The 18,389-nt window shown below is 32.1% G+C and overlaps 1 protein-coding gene across 1 annotated transcript in view; it reads right to left on the bottom strand.

The window, feature by feature from the left end:
* Myo81F (unconventional myosin 81F) overlaps nucleotides 1-18,389 on the bottom strand; it is a 77,961-nt gene that overhangs the window by 59,080 nt on the left and 492 nt on the right. The gene's annotated exons all lie outside the window — the stretch shown is intronic.

Genomic DNA, 18,389 nt, shown 5'->3' with positions numbered 1-18,389 from the left:
TATTAAATATGTAATTTTCTAAAGTGGGAATCGAACTCACAACCAATCGCATGCTTCGGCGCCACATGTGGCCTCTGGTTAAACATAATAATATTCACATATAATAAAACCATGTTGCATTTCAACAAGCGGTGTTCTGCTTTTCTTCACTCATAACAATATAATAGACGTGCGTTCCAGTTTCTATATCAGTAGGATTTTAAAAACATTCTCTTGTACTACTTACTTCCTTGTCTATGGGAATATTATAATACATACAGGTACGGACGGACTACCTTTCCTTTTTTTATTTGTGAATATCTCTCTCAATATCTCAATGGAATATTTATTTAAATTTTAAGTTTAAAGATATTCAGATCATTTATTTACAGACTTACTCATATGGCATTATTATTCTAAAGGAATTTTATTTCTTTGCTATATTTATATTCTTACATAGTATTTATTTCTTGTATTTTAAGAGATTTTTGTTGTATAATCAACAATTGTAGAGTAGATATTTGTATATAGTACTGTTACTAATTTCAAAACTAAAATAGTTGTTATTTAAGTGACAATTCATTGACTGTCAAGTGAAACAAAATATTATATCTTATGAAGTGTATTATTATTATTTATTATTTTATTTATTTTATTACTTTATTACACCATAATTGATATTAATTAACCAAAACGAAAAAAATATTATTTATTATTAGTTTATTTCAATTATTTTTCTTCTTTTTTATTAAATCGTATTTCAATGATCATCACAAGTATCATTGTTACTATTTAGAATAACAAACCACCTAGTACAATAAATAAAAAAAAATCAATACAATATACCAGTCGAAGTAAACAAACAAGTCATCCACCTGTCAACAGAGGCAGACAAAAGCACAGCAGACACTCGACACAGTTTGCGCGGGCACGGGATTCTCATCAGGCTAACGAGCTCTACGCCATCGCCATACCATAGCTATACCATATAACCCCATAGAACACATAGCATCGGGAGGACTTGAGAGATCGTGCACCTCTCTCTCTGTATTTTGAATATTTTCCATAATTTTTTCCCATACTTAGCTAGTGTTTGAAGTGGTTTCAACCCAGTTTCGACTGCGGTGTGGGTTCTTTTAATTAAAATCATGGTATATTAAAAGTAGAATATTTTTTTATGGAGTACTACGGATAGAATGAAGAAGATATTATAATACTGCAAGCAGATATGAATTATTTGTATTATTTTTTATATCATATTTCAATGAGTTACTCCGCCGTGCCTTAGCTATAGCATAACCCCATAGAATACATCGCTTCTAGAGGACTTAAGAGATCGTGAACCTCTCTGTATTTTGAATATTTCCCATAAATTTTTCACATACTTAACTAGTGTTTGAAGTGATTTTAACCCAGTTGCGACTGCGGCGTGGGTTCTTTTCATTAAAATCATGGTGGGTATATCAAAATTTAAATATTTTATTTAATAGAGTGCTACGGATAAAGTCAAGAAGATATTATAATACCACAGATTATTTGTATTATATTTTTTATCCCATTTTTAATCAGTCACAATATTATTTAAAGTCCTTTAACAATTGATTATTAATAAATGTATTTTATTTATAAGAAGCGTAAGATGAATACCGATTGAATATAAATTGAAAAGTTAAGTTAAATATTCTGAATATTAAACCTTTCCACAGTTTTCTGTTGACTCTATCACGATATATTGACTTATTAAAGGAGGTTATTTTGCTAAAGTAAAACAGACAGAAAGACTACTTATCATAGCCAAAATTTTAAATAGCCAAATCTCACATTCTGCCATATTCCACATAAACTTCCCATGATTTCTAACCCATTATAAACAACAATATATAATAATGCAGTTATAGTAGAATTACCTACAAGTAAGTCCACGTACAGTGTCGTCGCGACCATATAAATCTTATGGAACGTGACTTACGCGCAAATGAAGACCATTGATGGGACTATGGCAGAGTTTCATTAAGTTACTAACATAAATATATATATATTTCATTAAGTTACTAACATAATAAAAAAAGATGTAATTACGCGGGAAAAGTTGTAACGACGCCATTTTGGTAATTTGGAAGTGTCTGTAGAAAATATCGTAATGGGAATAAGAGTCTGCTAAGCTAAGTCTGCTCTAAAGATAAAAAAAATACTATAAAAATATATAATTTTTTTTATAGTAAACCCTAACAATAACTCGTAGGGTAGATCCTGTTGTGAGCAAGACTCTCATGACCGTTACCACGAAACCAGGTTGATATGCTACAATTGAGCAGTAATGTGCACATGTTACTGTGGTTACTCTAGTAAATATTATCTGTGTCATAAATGAACCTATAGAAGATGCAAACATTCAAACAAAAAACATCAAATCATAGAACCTCTCAATCATCAAATTGTTATATATGGTGATACTTTCAGGACGATGCGAGAGTAAATAAGAGTTTTTACTATGGTTTGCTCGATTGTAATCTGCATAACATAATACATTATGGTACATAAATTGAACTTAAAACCTTCGTCTTAGTAGTGAAGCCATTCGTGGCGTAGCGGTACAATTTGAGATCCGCCACTCAACACGCAATGCCTCCAGAACTCGGCGAAAAGTGAGGAGCCAAAATGTCTTAACATTATATTAATATCTCAACTGCGGGATACAGCGGGAAGCTGAAGAAAGGGTCTTAATAGAATAACTGCTATTGGATAAAAAAACTTTACTTATTTTCTTTTCTCCTTTGTTTTAATAAACTAAATTCCTTCATTTAATAAAAAAAAACTTACACTAAACGCCATAAAATTTAAAATGCTAACCAAAGTTTAATCTTGAAAAAAAAATGAGAACAAACAAACATGTGGCGCGGAAGCCAGGGATGCTGAAGGTCAATGACCTGAACGCATATAATATTTTTACTAGCCGTCATTTAAAGTTCGTAATTATCTCGTTTATGTTGCGAACATTTGGCATGTTTTGTTTAAAACTTTAAGACGACAAAATTTTATGATCTTTTTTTATTATAGCTTTCATATAAGAGGCCAGTCATGGCACAGCATGGGTTGTGGGTTCGATTCGCAGTCGAGAAAATTAAATATTACACAGCCGATACAGCGTGAAATTGAAAAAAAAACATATTCACTGATTGCCTTTTAAGTTTAGGATGTATTTTGTAATTGATGGCATAATAATAACAATTTGTATATATAAATATTTCGTACGCTTGGCCTACATAGCAGCATTCAGAGAGAACAGAAAGTCAAGACACTACGACTCCGATTTCCTCTGGATTTAATAATAATAACATCGATTGGTCAGTCATAACTTCACCTGTTTTTTCTCCCCGCGTAACCTTCTAGGAAGTAAAAGTAACAATGTAACAATTTATTTACCTAACCGTATAAGACTTAATCGCTTTTAAGAGTAATAAAGTTCCAGCAAAGGCGTTTGTTATGTAGGGGCACCATGAAGCTGGAGAAATTTTTTATCGAAGCTTATTCATTGAGACCAGTCGTGGCGCAGGGGAACGACTTATGTCTGTACACGCGACTGGTTATGGGTTCACACTCAGGAAAAAAATATATTTAATATTTGCATTCCTTCGCTCTGGTATCGAGGTTTTTTATAAATAAGAGTGAATCATATTTGTTCATTTTAGAAGATTTTTTTTATCCAGAACCTAAAGACTAATCTCTCCGTTACTAATTTTCCACTATTTACGGAGGTGATCATCAGAAATCATATAAATAGTAAGAAATATAAAGTACAAACGAATAAACGGGATTTAAACCAACTACTTCCAAAAAATAAAAACACATACTATACAACAAATGAGTTTTAACATACCTATATTGTAAAATAATATAAACTTAAACTTTGGCAAAGTTCCAAGATTCAAAGTAATTAATAATTTATTAGATCCTCCCTCATCCGTAGTTTGGTCACCGCGTAACACCCAGATGTCTCTTGTAAACAAAACACGTTCGCATTCATTGTAACGGCGCTGTGTGAAGTTTGGTTAGTGGGCGCGAGAAAATAAAAGCTAACATACGAGTAGAAACGTTAGTAACCACTTTTTAGGGTTCCGTACCTTGAAAGGAGTAATTTGGTACGAAGCAACGTCTTACAGCATAATACTGCAAAATTGACAGAAAAAAAACACTACAAAGTTATATATGTAGTTCATTTCATACAAAATTAGTACATATGCCCGCAAACTTGAGTTTGTCAACTTTTATAAAGTCTACTTGTGTACTTCCTCTTCACCTACCATCCCGAGATTGGTACGGAAATCCCGCTAGGCGAGTCCGACTCGCGCTTAACCAGTTTTTTTATAAACGGAAACATTGAAAGCTTTCAAAAAACGTATTTAAATCATTCGTTGTTTCCTGAAATGTAAGACGATATTTATAATAAGTTTTATTTCGTTATACTGTTTACAATAGCGAGCTTTTGATACGTTGCTACTTTATTTTTAGTAGAAACAATTCTATTGAATTGTTATAATAACAAAATTTATTATATTTGTATTCGGAGAAATCATTTCTTTTTAATCAATAGCAGTCATAGTGCCACATTGAAAAAGTTATATCAAATCAGTTTTTTTAGCGTTGTATTCCGCTTATAGCAGGGCAGGATAAGCCGAGGGAACCTGGGAACCTAATATTTAAACATTCCTTTCCTATTAAAACACTTCCGTCTTCCATTTTCCGTCGAAAGTACCTAATGTTTTATATGCCATATAATTAACCGTTTAAAATTATCATCGAACTCACATCTAAAAAAAAAATGTCAGTAAAAACTCTCTAACAACAACATAAACCATAACAACCGCTACTTGCAAAAATCTTTTGACATATGTCTTCAATCAACACAAATAGTAAAATACCAGAACTACGACACACATTTCCAGTTCCATGATTGATGTCGAAGCCATTATAGCTTATCGACGTGCGGGAGAGAAAGAAATATGTTCTAAGAAGTCACGACTGCCATTACAGATTATGGATATTGGTAATTTATTCACGGGATATCAGTAGTGGGTTCGAATCTCCGGAGATGAAGATAAGGTGCTATTAAAATGGCACCTGCCCGTCTGACATCTGGCGGTAGAGTAATTATTCAATGTCAACATACAAGTGTGTTGCCATACTTTATTATTATAATTCAGCTATGCTCGTTAAAATTTATATTTAATCTATATATTTACTTTTTTTTTTTGATTGATTATTATTATTGGTATTTTTAATTGTATGGTAAAAAAAGAAATCGCCTTGTTGAAAATTGATTGACGGACAAATATTATTACAGTTATGAATACCATTTTTTTACAGTGGTAAATTCTTATCCTCACTAAGAAAAATGTGGAATTATACTTAATTTTGTACGACCCAAAAATGTATATCTCCGTTTATTGCCGTTCCTGTAAGAATTTTGTAATTAGGTTCTTTGAGAAATGTTGACTCCCCAAAGAACCTGAGTACCAAATTACAGCATTCTGGGCCGCGTAGTTTCGACTGTGACCTGTCAGTCATTCAGTAACCGAATACTTTTTATATATACAGATGTAAATATTTTAATTAGAATAACTAATATAATTTTATTTTATAATGGTAACGACATCATGATTTTTAAATACGCCAAATACCACTAACATACATTTGGGCAACAATATAAGATTAAAAAAAAATACAGTCGGATTGATAACCTCCTTTTCTTACAGAAGTCGGTTAAAAAATGAATATGGAATGTAGTTCTTTCTCAGTTAGATAAATCGCGATGCCGATTTCCGTTACCCAATTTTGAAGAAGAAGAAGAATCCATTTGTTTATCCAGCAAAAATACGGAAGAAGAATTAAGACATATACAATAAAAATAAATAGTAATAATATAGAGTATAATTTAATTAAAGCCCACGATCACAAGTGTTCGTTTGGCAAAAAAAAAAACATATAATAAATATGATATAGATGCATCACTCGTAAGCTCACAAGCAGGTAGATAGAGTAGGTAGACATTAAAAGGTCGATTTCGTTGCAAATTGCAAATCGATGTGTGCAGGTAGCTTGCAAAAAATACAAAATGTCTCCCAGCTGCCGTTCTATAGGTAGGTACTCGTATGTGTAAGTGGGTAGTTGAAGACTATAATTATAAACGCACTTACCTATATTACCTACGACGTAATTATTTGATTAATTAAACAGATAAGAGATCTCACTGTTTATTTTAAGAATAACTGTAGACACTTGTTTTGTCAAGTAAGTACTTAAGTTTCTATTCTTGTCTGAGAAGGTAAAATTTTACATAAAACTATTTAACAATCAGCTTCACGCTGTATCCCGCATACAGCAGGCTAGGCACCGGGAACACACTCTTTACCCTGGTGCCAGGACAGCCTCGATATTAAAATTATTATATTTAGATATCTAATTGTTATTGTCCCAACGTAAAAACGATTATTGATATACATACTTAACTTACAAGTAAGTAAATTAAGTATAAACAGTAAACGTAATACTTTTACTTATCAAGCAAAACATTAGTAAGCAATTTTAACTACTTTAGAAAATAATCATTAAAATGAATAACGATCGATCGATTGTCTTGTGAAGTTAGAACTAGAAAGTTTGTCTTTTTTCGCTATTAATATAATTACAATTATATATTTTTACTATTGTTTAAAGAAATTTAAAAGTGATAGCAATTAAATTATAGGTAGATTAATTTAATTTATTGGGTTTTTGTTAAAAAATATATTGATTTTGTCTTGAGAGAATGATTAAATTGTTATTTCGTATTTATAAATCGCTTCCAACTCAGAGATCTATCTTGAGAGCGATCTTGAAATGTAATTTTCATTCAAACATTATTAAAACGACATTTTAAGATCAATCTCAGAGTTGAGAACGATTTTTAATCCATCCATTTATGTTTGATAGCTAAGGCCCGTATTTATAGATCGCTCCCAACTCAGAGACCCATCTTGAGAGCGATCTGAAAATGTCGTTTTCATTCAAACATTATTAAAACGACATCTTAAGCTCAAACTCAGAGTTGAGATCGATTTATAAATACCGCCATATAAAGTCTATCTATATATATAAAATCGAAGTCACTCACTCATCACGAAATCTCAGAAACTACAAGTGCTAGGAATCTGAAATTTTGCATAGGAGTTATTTATAGGACGTAGGTGCTCGCTAAGACGGGAATTTGTAATATTCCGGGTTGTTTTTCGGTTGAAAGTTTGTATAAAACTTCGTTACTACAAATGCTAGGAGTCTCAAATTTTGCATGAACGTCACTTGTAGGACGTAGATACTCATGGAGAAAGAAATTAATAATAACGTAGTTCACGCAGGCGAGGCCGCGGGCGGGCCGCTAGTATAATATATAAGACAAGCTATAACAGCTATTTCCTTCTAAACAGGTACGTATTAACTAAACTACAATGTCGTCACTTTTAATAGACGTTTGTTTCTAAAGACAGTGAGGCAGCGACCAAGGTGTGTTTAATATGAAAAAAGAACATAAAAAAAAGAAGGCGCGTGCACACCTGCCACACAAAAACTCCGAAACATCTGTCCGTCTTTATGCATTGACGATAACGAAATCTAGTTATATTTTGAATGTACTGACTGCATCTTGTAAAGATAATTTTGAAAATAAAGATAATAATATAGGTATTTTTGGTAATTACAGTTCAGATCAGTTTTTTTATGATGGTAATTACTAATTACAGTGTCCCGATAACACTAATTTAAAGTGATAAATATTTTTCTTATAGCTTCACGTTGTCTTAATAACAGGGCAAGCAGAGGGAAGCTAGTGTCAGGGTACTCTACTTTCCGCCTAATTGAGATTCCCTGGAAAGGAAATCGAACTCACAACCGTGGCGTTACGCTGTGCCACTGCGGCACGACAGCCTAAAATAAGTGTCGATGTCGATAATTATTTTATATACTTACTAGTGGGCCCGGACGCGGCTACGCCCGCGAAAATATATGCCTAAATAATTAAAATAAGTAAAAAAATAATAATAAGTGGAGATTTATTATTAGAAAAAATATGTGAGTAACCGAAATGAACAAACAAAAGAAGTAAAAGTAACTAAAGGAAATTCTTAATATTAGAAAAAGTACCTAAAGGTAGCCTTGCGCGCGTACTAAACATTTTTCTATATTAAATAATTATTAATTTTTGCGAACAATATTAAATAAAATCTCAAATGATTAAAATTACGATATTTTAAGTCTATAACATCGGTATAGATAACCAAACTGAGATAAATTAATTATAAGCAGCAAAAAATTACATAAAAAATAATAGTAATTTGAAAATATATAAAAACTTACAAAATCATCTAAGTCATCTGCCTGTTCGCGTCGGTCACATTTTACCACGCGTAGGCTAGGTCATTTGGAATCAGTGACATCTTAATTATTTATTAGAATGTTATAGGGTAAAACCCGGATAGTTGCCTCGGACGGATACTTGCCTCAGTTTCAAATGCGCTATGTTAGACGTGTTGTCAGTGTTTCTTTTTGATCATAATAAGAAGCGTCCCCCGCGTAGGCCTCGGTGCCGCATCAGCTGTCGAAGTAGGTGCACGAGTTTTGTCCGTGTGAGTAAAAATCTTCCGCGATGATACTTTGACGAGCGTCAGAATTATATTGGCAAGTAATCTCCGTTAAATATAATTATAACTAATTGCGGTTTCAGTAAAATAATTATTTCTTTGATTGCATTAGAGTTTAAATTGCACTGTAATAAACGTTTTGTTGTTAAATATGTTTTATTTATTTTGTAAATAAAAAGGGCAAGTATCCGTATCAAAAAGGATAGTTGCCTTACTGTCTTTTGCGGATTGTTGCCCTGGGGCAACTATCCGTAACTACACATTTTAACGAGCAAACAGATTTTTTTCTTAGTTATTTTTTTCATTTGGTTTTACCTTTTTTTCTTGGTGATATTTTTATTGGGCTTTACTATAGTTTATCTATACTAATATAATAAAGCGGAAGAGTTTGTTTGTTTGTTTGTTTGTTTGTTTGTTTGTTTGTTTGAACGCTAAGATCTCTGGATCTACTGGTCCGATTTTCATTGTTTTTGTTTTGTATGAAAGCTGCATTCTTCAGAAGTGTTATAGGCTATATAACATTACATTACACATATATACTATTATATTTTAAAGTACATTCTAATTTGACATGCAATTTATTCTGCCATGTTAATAACAACCGTCGTTGCTACGCGACCGCTACCGCGACGTTTTGATATTCATCCTTATGAAAATAAATATAATAGTCACTTTTAGCATTTTATCTAGATTGAAATTATAGTTTACTGTATAACATACTAATAAATAATTAAGGAGATGTCACTGATTCCAAATGACCTAGCCACCTAGCGGGCGGCACAGTATGACCGACGCGAACGGGCAGATGACGTTGACGGTTTTATAAATTTTCATACATTTTCGAACTTTATTTGTTGTTTATAATTAATTTAAGCTACACTTTGGTTCTCTTCTTATTTTATTTGATATTGCCCGTTAAAATTATCCTACTTAATAGAGAGAAATGTTTAGTTATTTCGTAGAGTCGATATCTATGTACGCACGCAAGGAAAACTTTAGGTACTTTTTCTAAAATTAAGAATATCTATCCTTTAGTTACTTTTAATCCTTTTGTTGGTTAATTTCAATAACTCAGATATTTTTTTCTAATAATGTGTATCTACTTATTATTCTTTTTGATTATTAAACTTATATTTTCTTACTAATTCTATTGAAAATTGAAAATAATTTAATGAATATATTTAATAAATATTCTTATAGTTGAAGCAGGCGTAGCCGCGTCCGGGTCCACTAGTCTTAAATAAAATAAATTCTCAACAGCAAATGCCTCGCAAGTATAAACGAAAGCCAGGCGTGGTGCCGCGCCACATCAGCTGGACAGAAGATAGCTTAGCACTTGCGTTCGAAGATCTAAATAAAAAACAAAAAAGTATCAACGAAATATCCCGGATTTATGGCATATCCTCTCGAACCTTAAGAAATTCAAAATAGCAATATCAATTAGCAAATTCAAAAAAATGAAATACCAACAAAGAAGTTAAAGTTGATAATTATTGTGTAGAATGTTTTGAAAATTATGATTTAACTAAATCAAAATCAGATTGGATACAATGTGAGATGTGTCGAATGTGGTTGCATGAAACTTGTACAACATTCAAAAACCATTGCATGAGATGTGGCAAGTTGAAAACCTTGGCTTCTGGTAATAATCAATACTAATGCCAAAGTTATTCCCATAATTATTTTTAATATTTAAGATAAATACTAATATTTAACACGTTCAGCCATCGGTGGCTGACACTAGACTTTCCGTTTAGGCCGCGTCAGCCATCGGTGGCTGACAGTGTGTAACATGAGAACTATAAAATTTTACACTATTTTACGGAATTACAGAAAATTTATTTAAAATTTACTTAATTTGGTATCATTACAGGATTAATGGGATTCATTGTAACATGTCAAACATAAAAATGGTTTTCCTTCACAAGTATCACAAAATGTTACAACACGCTTGGTCTTCCTTCTTGCCTTGTAATTTTATAATTATATTGACTTTGATTAATACTTAATGAAAGATTGTGTTCAATAACAAAAAGTGATTACTTAAATTAATATAAGTTCGTTTTTATTTGAAAAAAAAAATAGACAGGCAAGTATCCCCCGAACCATTTTTAACGTTAGGATAGTATCCGCCATAGTAGGCAACTATCCCCTTTTTTAGAGGCTACGTAAAACAGGCAGTACTCAAAATTAATAATATTTATATTTGAAAAAATTGGCTAAGTTAGAAGATTAATATATTATGTTTAAGAACACACATTGAATAGGTAATGTAGTGGTATACATTTCTAACAAAAGAGCTTTTTCAAAAAGTGTGGCAACTATCCGGGGTTTACCCTACATTAAACTATAATTTCCATCTAGATGAAATGCTAAAAGTGACTATTATATTTATTTTCATAAGGATGAATATCAAATTACAGAAATCATCTAATTTTTGTTAATGTATACAAATCTATATCGGCGCGCGCCATGTATGCATTAAGCAAACTCATTTTGGGTGACGTTTTCTTAAAACAACAAACTTTGCAAGCCGTTGCTTAGCAACGCGTAGCGACGATTGTTATTAACATGGCGGAATAAATTGCATGTCAAATTAATTATTTTAATATATTGGTATATATCGAAAATATTACAAATATGAGAAAAAAAAGTATCCTATGTTCATCCCGAGACCCTCAAGTATCTCTATATGAGTATTTTATCACAATTAAATTAGCGGTTTGGCCCTGATTGCGTAAAAGACAGACAGACAGACAGACAGACAGACAGAGTTACTTTCGAATTTATAATATAGGTATGGATTACCTAGAAATTTACAGTTTCTTAAATAAAGCAAATAAATAGAGCATTTTTAACTTTTATTCATTAAAAATGTTAAAATCTTTTATTGTAACAGTGTATTGTTTAAAAATTCAAAAGGATTTTTTTCTAAGCTGAAGAAAGTTTTAATTGCCAATTGAATTAACGAATACATTCACAAAAGCACCGAAAAGAAAGTCCATTATTTTAGTTTAATATATATTATAAAGAAAAAAAGCAAAAGTACATACTAAAAATATATTCACGCAAAACCAAAGCTTTAAGTACAATATTTATATATATTCCATAGAAATACTTGTTAGTTTTATTTTCGATAAAGCTACATGGGCTGTCGATTTTTATGGAGATAAATTGGTAATGTGAACGAGATAACAAGGCACAGACAGTATTGTGAAAATAAAATCTTACAAGATATTTGTTACAAAAATCTGATACTGTACTCAATCTAGTAATTGGACAATAAATTCGTATAAAATTTACATATATCAGCTTCATGCTGTAACCCGCGCACAGCAGGGTAGGCAGGGGGAACCTTGTGTTAAGACACTCCGTTTCACCCTTTCTGCCGAATGATTCTGTGTTGAGTGGTGGGAATCAACGCCGCGCTTTGCCTCGACACCAGAGCGAAGAAGTCAAAATATTAATAAGTAAATTATTCATTCCCTCGAATGGGCATCGAATCCTCAACTAGTGGCGTTAGTCACCACGCGCGCCACGACTGGCCTGTATATACGTATTCTTAAAATAGTAACCGTCTCTACCACAAGGATATGATGTACCACAGTTCCTCACATCCCACATACAGGCGGAAGTTCATTACTCCTTTGTAGAGCTTTCAGGAACACATTACCTGTTGTATAACTTAGCCTATAAACGAGAAAAGCTAAGCCATAAACATGTTTTTTTGTACGACGACGTTAATACATTGTTCTTTGTTAAAAGTTTTAGTACTTAGGGTAGATTTTTTTTGAAAGTAAGAATTTCAATGAAAAAAAGAGTGAATAAACAAAACAAATGCCCCTCAGCATAAGCTAAATAAATGTCTTGCGACATCAAAACTAAGTTAATTCATAGTTAGCAGGGGACAAAGGAACGGACATACATACATACATACGCACTAAAAACATAATCCTCCTTTTGGGCTACAGTTGGGGAAAACAAAAATTAATTCATTTTAATAGCCGTGACAAGATCCTAATGGCTTATTGAGAAAAACATATTAAATTAATTATTTTTAGTAGCACTGAGCTAATGAAGTTCTTATAATATCTGATTCATTATATTTCAGTATAAGATTTAATGACAATCCTTGCTTTACTCATATACGTAATTTACGAGTTAATTGTTTTTTAGATATTTTGAAATTAGTCACCGCTATTGTTTAATGTAATAAGACGTAGAGTTTCACCACTCGCTACGCAAAGTCTCAAATTCGGGCGGAAAGAAGGCTACAGAGTTTTGCCTGGGTTCCTTCTATATACCCTGCTAAGCGAGAAAAAGCGAAAAGCATATTTTTTGTTTATTTACACACTAATACTGTTTTTTACAAAAAGATAGATATCTGTTAAAAGAAGAGACATTTATCTAAAGCAAGTTTATCATAACATCGAATTCCCATGCTTTCTATGGCCATGGAGAATATACCGTAGTACGTTGCTATCTACGGCGGATGTTCATTAGTCCTTAGTTGTGGCACGAAGTACACATTTGTATGGCAGAGAAATGACGCCACCATTTTAATACTGCCTAGTGGTTAGGTTGCGGAGGTTCCGTAGATTTGCTAAAAGTAATTAGTTTTGCATGCTGTTTTCCGCATACAGCAGGGTAGGCAGAGAGAATTAGTGTTTAGACACTCCGTTCCTCATTTACCGCCGAGTTCTGGAGGCATCGAGGTCGTGTTTATAGTAACACTTGTGCTCCTGGCTTCAAGTCAGGTCTCATATGTGTTGATTTTTTTTTTATTTAAATAATGTATTATATTATGTAGAAATCGATATTAATTTATTATAAACACTGTAATAGTGTTTATTTTTCATTTTATTCCAATATTTCTTCACAAGAAAGAGTGAATTAATTAATTAATACGATTAATCTATTTCATTTTTTGTGCACTTTTTTCTACAAAACACAAATAACTTATACAATACTTTCATTTATGTTATAAATATATTAAACCAGCTCTGAAAAACTAATAATGGTTTTTCCTATTTAACTAAAAGAAAAACATTTAAAAATTTGCTTTTTCGGGTTAGAAGTGCTTACAAATATAGGGTCACATTTTAGACAGATAATAATTTAAACGTGTAGAACGCGATATAAACTGCTTTATATTTGTATTTTTGTAATTAAATTTACAATATTTCAATATATTTGGGTTAAAATGTTTGCGGCACAAGTGTGGTACTGTAATCGCGATAGGTTGTGAGTTCGATTCCCACCGAATTCCTCCTAAATTCAATGGAAAGTGAGGAGCGGACTGCACTACGCTCCTTCTATCATCTAAAAATTTATGAGTCACACTTCAAAATACAAAAAAAAACGCAAAATAACAATTAAAAACGGTATTTTAAAATAATTTATACTAAAAAGCACCTCTCAAGAGGTCAGGGTTATGTCCATTCATGCGTATTTACTTTCCCGTTGTATCCGGAGTAGCTCTTACACAACGGTGCATTACTCAGATCCTTCTTGGAAATACTGGTACGGATCTTCGAAACTTGACGCACGAATTAGGTACGCTTGGCTGTTATCTATATATATAAAAGGACTTGTCCTCACTGACTGAGGTAAGACGCACGCACAGCCGTAACCGCTGCTGGTAGAAACGTGGAATTTGGACAGATGTTTACTTTCGTAATCTGGACATCCACTAAGAAGGGATTTTGAAAAATTTTAATTCTAAAGGGGTGAAATAGGGGTCGAAAGTTTGTATGGAAAAAAAATTAAATCGGCACCGATTCTTATAAAATTTTAAATTTAGATTTTTAAAAGTATTTAATTGAACACGTATTTCATCGTTTTCTAGAATTCTCCCCCTAAGGGTACAAATAAGGGGTTGAAACTTTGTATAGAATTTTTTTTAAATCGGCACCAATTTTTATAAAATTTGGAATTCAGACTCTTAAAAGTATTTAATTGAACACATGTTTCATGGTTTTATTGAATTCTTCCCCTAAGGGTGCAAATAAGGGGTTGAAAGTGTGTATGGAAAAATTCTTAAATGGCCATCGATTTTTATAAAATTGTAAATTCGGACTCTTATAAATATTTAATTGTGCACGTGTTTCACGGTTTTTTAAAATTTACCCCCTAAGGGTGCCAATAAAGGGTTGAAAGTTTGTATGGAAAAATCTTTAAATCGCCACCGATTTTTATAAAATTTGAAACTTAGACTCTTAAAATATTTCATGGAACACATGTTTCGTGGTTTATTTTAATTCATCTCCTAGGGGTGCAAATAAGGGGTTGAAAGTTCGTATAGAAAAGTCTCTAAATCGCCATTGATTTTTATAAGATTTTAAATTGAGACTCTTAAAAATATTTCATTGAACACGTGTTTCATAGTTTATTAGAATTTACCCCTAAGAATCTACCCCTATTACCCGCAGGCGAAGCTGCGCGCGTCCGCTAGTTAAAATATAAGAACTGTAAAGTATTTTCTTATAATTTATACTCTTTGCATTCTATTAAAACAGATTTATTTCAATTTTATTTATTTAATAAATAAATTGTGATTTTTTTTCGTGACAGCTTCACGCTGTATCCCGCATATAGGAGGATAGACATCTCGAAGCGCCATAAATAAAGAACTGAACTGAACTGAGGATAGACAGATAGGACGTGTTGCAGAGACGCTGGGGTGGGAATTTAATGCGACGGTTTTGGGTTCGTTCCCCACTCGAGGAAATGAAATACTTATTTAAATTTCCATCTTCGCTCTGGTATCGAGACAAAGCGTTAAATTCCGCCTCTCAACACGCAATCCCTTCGGAATCCAGCGGAAAGTGGCCAAATTTTCGCTTGTAGACAAAACAGAAGCGCGAAGTACAAAATATATTTTTTTATCTACACCTAACAGTGGTATAATAATTTTTATATTTAAAATGTGTCTCAATTATTATCCAATAATAATAATCGTTATAAACTTTAAACCTATTATTACATATAATAAAGATTTTTTACTTTGCATAGTTACGTTACATTTTTTTATAGAATTTCATAAATGTAATTAAACTATTGATTTATAGTCAAAACATTACATGAAAAATATTATGTGTACACAAAATACCAGTAAACGACGCTATAAAACCAGTTTACATACTCGTATTATGTGTTGGACCCACTTTAATTGGTGCCTGATTTTTTTACATATTTTAGTATGTTTTGATAGTCTTTATGTTTAATTATTACCATATTTGAATATTTTATAGATATAATTAGTAGTTAATAAAAAAATAACCATCTTCACGTTGAATCCCGCACACAGCAGGATAGGCAGAGGGAACCTAGTATTAAGACCCTCCGTTTCCCACTTTCTGGCGAATTCTGGAGGTATTGCGTGTTGAGTGGCAGAACTTAACGCCGCGCTTTGCCTCGAAACCGGAGCGAAGAATTGGAAATATAAACAGAAATAAATATTTCACTTCCACGAGTGGGGATCGAACTCACAACCGTCGCGTTTCAGTCACACACTTACACTACATATTAAAACCTAATATGAGTAATCGTTTAAAATCTTTTAACAAAAACACAATGACACTACATCTACAATCCACTCAAGGGCTTTTAGATACAAACAAAAAAGAAAAACATAGAATACCATAGGTTCTACACCATAAATCATTTTAATAGCTGTATATTATAACAGTTAAAGTTTAATATTAACGTAATTAGTTCAACTTTAACAGCTTTGGTTATCTCAGTAGATAATCTCGAGATAACTGGAGGGATTCCTCGGGTCAGTGTCAATGAGTCATACTCGTAAGTAAAACTTGCTGCAACCTTGTTCTTACATTCCAAATGACTCACGCGCATTTTTTTATGAAATTATTATAATTTATTATATTCTAGTAGAAAGGGATTGGACGGTGACAGGTTCCTTTTTTATCTAAGCACTTAAAATAGTAATATATAAGGTGAATTCTTTGAATATTTTTCATTGTGTATTGTTAAATAGGTAGGTTTTAAATATAATATGGTAGACAGTTTTATATGAGATGGTTCTAGTTAAAGTAATTTTGGTAATTAAATATGATTTGGACAAGTTGTGGGTTCGATTCCCACTGGAGGAAATTAAATATTTAATATTTTCTTCTTCGCGCTAGTATTGGAGCAAGTCGCGACGTTGAGCTCCGCAACTCAACACGCATCACGCAATGTCCCGGAAAATGGGGAACGGAGTGTTTTAATACTAGGTTCCCTCTGCCTAATTTATAAAAAAAATGATTTGGTTACCTAACGACTGGTGTTTTTGCATTACTAAAACACTGTTAAGTCGATAGTAATAACACGAAAAACACACTCGGCTACCAAATTTGAATATTCACCCCAGCTTGCTGCAATTAGAAGGTATTTACATAAAAGGAAATAAAAAATTGTAAATAAAACGGTCGCCGTTACGTATATACACATCGTCTTTTTAACCGACTTCTGTAAGAAAAGGAGGTTATCAATTCGACTGTATTTTTTTTTTTTAGAAACAGCGGTCGTAGATTCTATTATACAGTAGTAAATAACATAAAGATTATTAGACTACCGTTTAAAATTACAAACCACTGAGTAACAGGTACTTATAGTAGTTAGTACTGAGTACTTGAGAAGTAATGAATACGACAACAAAATAAAAGGAATACTCATAGATATGTAATTTATGAATGAAAACGGCATCTCAAGATTAATCTCAGACAGAGAGGTTTATAAATAAGAGCTTTTTTTTTTAATTTTGAAATTTTCTATATTTTAGCAAAATGTATATCTACAGCAGTTCTGAAGCCTTTCGTGTGTGTGTCTATACAGTATTGCAATAACACCCATGATTGGTTAGATTAAATGAAATGCTTCCCTATCAGTTCACTAGACGTCCTGCAGTAGGAGGGCTTTTATGTTATAAAAAGTATTTATATGATTATTCTTATTAATTATAGGTTATAAATGTAATTTTATCGTTATAACAGAATAGAAGTGAATAAAGAATGACTTGATTCTTCTTTAGATAATAAAAATCTAAGCATTTTTAGTAGAAATTGTTAGTGTTGTTGGTACATCACTTGCCAATGGACAGCGTCTGTTTATAAATGCGTTAGTTATGAATTCGTTCTCTATTCGCAGGAATGATAACAAAAATAAATATCATTCCTCTGTTCCAGTAATAAAATTGCATCGACATTATGTTCTCTCGAAAGTTGGCGACATATGGGAGATGGTGTGAACGAAAGTGTCTCAACAGTAGGTTCCCTCAGTCTATCCTGCTACACACGGGAAAGAAAAGAAAAGAAAAGCATAAAATTGCTTTCTTTCACGCTTTTTTACAACGTGGATTTTGTCGATGTATACAGTATAACTAAGTATGATATGATGACACACACGTACATTATGATTCTATGAAAACTTGATATTTATATTATTTGTTGAATTAACATTTTACAGTGACAATTCTGATATTTGTATGATTGTATTGAAAAATATGTCTATTTTAACTTAAAAGAATCTATAAAAGTTTTGAAATTATATCTAAATGGATATATTTTTTAAAAATAAAAAATATTTATCCAATACAACTCATTTAACACAGCTGATATATTTTTCTCTGTTCAGTTAGTACTTGCGCAATCGGGTTAAAAGGAATTTTAACGATTGTTTCTTTTAGGTAATGGGATATCGCGTTTACAATATACAAAAACAATTCATTAGGGTCACACC

Source organism: Heliconius melpomene, chromosome 8 (genome assembly GCF_056956725.1).
Source record: "Heliconius melpomene rosina isolate 202511_hmr_F chromosome 8, ASM5695672v1, whole genome shotgun sequence".
NCBI lineage: Eukaryota > Metazoa > Arthropoda > Insecta > Lepidoptera > Nymphalidae > Heliconius > Heliconius melpomene.
This window is presented reverse-complemented; position numbering and strand designations above follow the sequence as displayed.